The sequence below is a fragment of the Cyrtonyx montezumae genome, unplaced genomic scaffold (assembly GCF_038088225.1).
Source record: "Cyrtonyx montezumae isolate F1298 unplaced genomic scaffold, pur_monq_1.0 scaffold_5, whole genome shotgun sequence".
NCBI classification, from domain to species: Eukaryota; Metazoa; Chordata; class Aves; order Galliformes; family Odontophoridae; genus Cyrtonyx; species Cyrtonyx montezumae.
In genome coordinates, this window is record NW_027072056.1 from 17348182 (window position 1) to 17354261 (window position 6080).

The following is a 6080-nucleotide window of genomic DNA, read 5'->3' on the forward strand; positions in this document are numbered from 1 at the left end:
CAATAGCTGTTCAAAGTGCTGCAAAGAATGCCAGCTGAGTGTCCATTTAATAGTAAATGCTAGTCTTATTCTTGCTCCACTGAACTCAGTACAAAAAAAATAAAAAATCCTAATGGAATAGGGACAGGCTATGACCTCAATATCCAAATCAAAATTGATCTTTCAGAGATTCTTTTTTCAGTCCATTGCATTAGATCATATCTATATATAACCCTTAATAACTTCACTGTCCTAGTGTATAATCCAGCTTTGACTGGAGTGCTGAATAAGAACAGGAACTTGGCTTGCTTTAAGGTTCTGGTGGTTTGACATACATCTCATGTGTGCGTGCTTCCACAGCACATTTCTGTAGTAAGAAAATCCAAATGCATTACTCCTTTCATGTATTTGCTCCTCTGGTCTGCATTATTTCATGCAGTAAGGCACAGTGTGACACATCCCAGCACAATATAGAGGCATAAAGCAATCACGTGCTGCATTTCAGGTATTTATAGCAGATGTTAACCCCTACCTGCTGGCCTCTTCACGGGAGCTGCATGGAATTTCATTTGTTCTCTGGAGCTCTTGATGCATACTGGGCGAGCTGGCTCTCTAGACAAAGGGCTAGGACAAAAGAAGGGATGCTCAAAGTGCAGATCTTCACTGCAGTTGTCATTGTCTTGTATTTCCTAACTGCATTCAGATGTGGGAAGGCAGTAAGAGATATCAGGCATCTGAGTGAGAACAATGCAAAAGATTAGCTATCTGAAGCCTTTTGGGCTGTCTTTTAACACCTTTGACACAGCTTTGGTAGTTTGGCCTTTAAATCTTAATTGTGCTGTGGTACTAAGTCCAGATAAGTCTAGGTGGTAAGTTGTAGTTTTAAAAAATCCGCTTTGTCATCATTTGTATTATGGCCTAGTCCAATATACAGCAATGTTTCACTCTATTCTAGTGATAAATGATGATTTGATCCAGCCTTACGAGTACAAATTTTCCTTTAGACTTAACAGAGTAGGAAATGTTAGTGACCTTTAGTTTTATATTCCACATTTATATAATGGACTGCCTCTGTTTCTATGTGATTTGCCTGTATGCAAATAATTGCATTCAGTGCCTCTTTCATTGTATTTAGTAACTTATGACTGATAACCCTTACATATATTAAATGGCATTTCTTGCTATCATTATATAAATTGCCTCAGCGTTTCTTTATGCTAGCACTTCTTTTTGGCTGCTTTCTTATTAAGCACTGCTGAGAGCAATTCCTCAAAGAGCAACTATTCTACGTGCCTCAGTAGTGATTAGACCTCACATTGTCAAACTGATATAATTCTTCTTAAACTGTACCAGCTGAATATCTGCCTTGTCATTTTTAGTGTGGCAAGATCATTTCAGAGCACTATTTCTCATATGAGTGTTGTCTTGCATTGTTTAAGTGGGGTTGAAACTGGATGATTTTTGAGATTCCTTCCAACCTAAGCTATTCTATAGTTCTATAAAATGAACTTAACTGTGATTTGAATTTAGTAATTACCTGGTCTCTGCAGTATTGCTTGTCCTCAAGTTTCCTCTAAAGAAGGGTAAAATCAAACTATTTGGATTCTTACAGGCTGGGGGCAAGTAGCAGCTGATGTTCAGAAAGGCCACACCTAGAAAAATTGTGACATTTGATTAAATTAGACTACGTACATTCAGAACTAAATTTGAGGTTCACTGCTATTGAAAAAGGAACGTTTCTGCAGTCTGGACTTAAATCCTGCACTGTAAAGTGAAAAACCTTTTGGGAGGAATTCATGGAATTATAGTCAGTTTTATGCCATCCTTTTGAACACACGTACATCTTATTGCTCATGTGTCTTGTTCTGCTCTTCTTATGCTGACTGGGCTTTTTGGATGTCTTTAAAATATAAGCCAGAATTCTACAGATTTCAGTGCAGAAAAATATTGAAAGACATCAACTTTCTTTAGAAACAAATGCTTTCTCTGTAATAAGTGCTGACATATTGGAACTTCTTTCTTTGAAAGCAAATGAAAAGTTTCCATTATGGAAAAGACATTAAAAAGCCCACATGTGGAAAAGTCAGAACCAAATTTCAATGGCAGAAAATTTCTTATTTGAGGTTAACATAGAACCATAGAATGACTTAGGTTAGAAGGGACTTTAAAGATAATAGAGTTTCAACCACCATGCCATGGGCTGGTTGCCCAGGACCCTATCCAACATGGTTTTGAATGCCTCCAAGGATGGGGCATTCACAGCTCCTCTGGGCAGCCTGTGCTAGTGCTTTTCCACCTCATCTATCTTGAATTAGCATGAAACAATGGCTTTTGTAAATGATGCTGAAGAAAGTTAAATACATTTGTAGTCTTTGTTTTGTGTAGAAGATTTATATATAAAGCATTTCAAGATGCTTTGTTGGAGACTAAAAGCTGACAAGATATAACCATAAGTTCCATTTTTATATAGGACTGAGAGTGTCTGTGTGTGTACTCTTCTAGGCATAAAAATAGATGTGCAGGTAGACGAGCATTCCTTTATCTCCCAACTGTGGAGGAGGTAGAGTTTTGGATACCAGTAACCTTCTTCCATGAGAGATCATCCACTTGACTGAAACTCTCTTCTCAGGTTGAATTCTAATGTCCAAGAATGGGATGTGCATAACTTGTCTTTCATGAGCAAGCCAGACTGGTTCTAGGAAAAAGGGCCATTGAAATAGATTATTATAAGTTAATGTTTTAATGTATGAATAATTGTTCTATAGAGGGAAACATATAAAATGTAATTCTCTGATTACTTATTCTGGTGGGAAGGAGTCTAATGAAACCAGACAATCATACCAATGCATCATATTTTTTCAACAATATTTATATGGGAGTCCCATTTTTTCCTTTGACATCTAACACAAACACTTTGTCTTAATTCCAGTGAAAGATGACAAGAATTATCATTCACAGTAGAAGCACAAGAGTTCCCGTAGATTGTCAACTTGATTTCAAAATGGCTAACAGCATTCTCCTATGGTTTTCATTTGGACAATTTAAACCCTTAAGAATTAAAAGATTTGTGATTAATTTTTTTGTAACTGAAGGGATTCCAGGCAACAAATTCCCATTTAGTAGTGGATATTATTGCAAGTAGAAAAGTAATAATTATTTTCAGGATTTTTTTTTATTTATTTAATCAAGTCCTTACCAGTAGGGAAAAGGTCTCATTTTTACACTTTATCTCTTACTCTTTAACAGGTGATTAATGTTAAATATGCAGCTTATCCTTCCTTAGAAAACAGTTATATATGGATTTTATTCACAGGGTAATTCAATTTCCATCAGTATTTTAACTTGAATAGATTCACATTTTTTCCTTGAGAAATAGAAAGGCTTAAAGAAAAGGAAGTCTTGTTATTGATGAATCGGAAAATACCATGCATTTCACTTTGATGGCAGAATTAACTGTAGCCTCATCATGAATATGGATCACAATTTAAATTCATGCTTCAATTTATAAGAAACACCCATAATTAATGTCTAATACATCTAGTTTTAATACAGTAGATTCTTTGAGGATGAATGGGGAAACATGTCAGCTCGTATCTTTAAGATGTAAGAGAGAGCACACAGGTTGTGGAGAAACAGTGTGTTAAACTCCCCAGTTATTTTTTGCTATAACAAACTTCTAGCTGTTTAATTTCATAAATGTCTACTGTTAAATCTTTAACAGTAATATTAATAGAGGATGACTTTTACACAGCAAGATTAGATACCTAAGCAAAATGTGATAGGTGTTGGTGAACACAGCATGGTCAGGACAGTAGATGGCATTGCTTGTTTGCTTTGCTAATGGAGCCCTACTGGGCACATACATCTGTCATACAAGTTTTTAAATCTGGATCAGTGTATCAGTACAGCCTTTTTACATCTGGGAGCGTTCAAAGAGCACTTCCCTTCCATAAGAAAGGATGCATATGGTGTCATCAGAAAAGGCAGGTTAGGGTGGGCTCTGCAAAATATTCCATCCTTATTATGCTTGTTCCTAAGAAAGTAATTTTTACTGGCAGAGTTCATGTAAGTTTACAACATTTCCAATATCTTTTATTGTATATACATATATTCCTTTTGTAGCACAAAAAAAGATTCTTTCTAACGTGGCAGACTTACTCCAGAAAGAATATCTCCTGCTGATCAAATCTCCTTAAGTTTAAATCAGTCAGGTTGGAGTTTGTTTTTGTGCTCAATGTGTGTGCCGCCCAATCTGAACAGATAAATTGCAAACAATACTAAGCAGAACTGGTGTCATGCCGTCAGTCTGTGGTGCTGCAAACTTTGAAAGTAGTAAAACTCTGGGGAGATCTCAATTTGAAAAGTCATATAATCTTGGAAGAAGGAAAAAAATCCTCTTGTCCTACCAAAAAAAAAAAAAAAAAAGGAAAAAGAAACCCTATCAAAAATCTCTGGTGTTTTGTTCTAGTAAATATAACTCTTTTGGCAGGAATGAGGGAAGGGAAACAGTTTTTACTCTTGTACTCCAAAAATTCTGTGCTTGTAGATTAAAATGTGATTGATTTCTTAATATTTCATTTGCCAGTGTTTGACAGATGTGGTCAGATTCACATCGTGTCTCCTTGAGCGCTTTATTCTATGAGCACTTATCAGAAGTTGCAGTCTGAAAAATGTATTAGGAGTGTCTGTTAATGCTCTGACAGGTAATAAGTTCTTGGTTGGTTCAGGAGCTAGGAGTATTTGTTCATGTTTGAAGATTAATAATAGCTTTAAGTTTGTCATTTAAAGGAAAAAAGGAATCTTCCCCTCAGCTTATTCTAGCCTCCAAACATAGTTCTCTTTGGTGTGTTACACTTCTAAACTTTTGCGTTAAAGTATAATTTTAAAGAGTACTTAGACTAGCAACTCCTGATCTTGGAAACTCGCAACTACTGCTGAAAACTTTAATGACTGAATCAGTTAAATTTAGCAGCTAATTGTGATGCAAGTAGTGTCCGCATGGAGATGCGGCACTGTAAGACACAACCAGTGGCTGTGGTGGTAGGTTCATGGTTGGACTTGTTCTTAGTGGTCTTTTCCAGCAGTAACGATGCTATGATTCTATTGGGCACAAATACGTTTGCTTCCTTCATGTAATTTCTGAGGTAGTGTACATGCATGTGCTTGCTTCCCCTGTCACACAGAGCTACAGGTCTGTGGATATTTTTTATAATTCATTAACACTTTTTAAAGGAGAGTGTCAACTCAAGAACATTAATATTAAGGGCATGGTGTAAAATTAGTTACTGCCTTGTGCAAGAGGAGTTTACATCTTCTCCAGGAGCTGCTACATGAGGAAAAGCCTATTAGTTTTTAACTTATTAGAAGCAGACCTGTAGAAGTTTAGGTTTTCCTCCTCTCAACAGTTTGTACTAAATAAATTGTCTACACTCTTTCTTACTGTTTACAGTGAAACTTCAAAAAACAGACTGAATTTGGGAAAGTGTGGATAGGAGTTTGAACGTTAATAAAGTCAAGAGAGAATGTTTGATAATAGTGATACAAAGTTTAATTGATCTCTTTTTGTGAAAGTGATCACCCTTGTGATTGGTCATGGCTTAGCAGCCCAATTTAAAATACCAGTATTAAGTAATCAGACATAGGATATCTGAGTCTCATTCTGGTGTCTTTTAACTGAATTATGCATTATGCATTCATTCTCTGCTTTTTTTTATATTTCATTTTAGTCAGCAATTAACATAATAAAATCATTTTAATAGAATTATTTTAATAGAAGTCTGCAGATGCAATATATTTGAGAACAAGTTGTACCCAGTACAAGGTAAATTAATTGAGAAGCCTATTGCTCCCTAGGATAAGACCTTATAATATTTAGTGTCCGTCTCTAACTCACAGCTCATAAACAGCTCATGCACTTCCAAGAGTGGAGACTGTGAGCCAGGTTCCCTTGAGCTATTTCTGACTAGAGGAGATGGAGCAGCTTTGGAAATGTGATGAAAGATTTTGACTATTTACAGACCATGATCAAATGGAGGAACATGAGTTTAATGAAGCATTTGATTTGAATATAAAGTAGGTAGGTTCTTTCCATCAGCCATCTA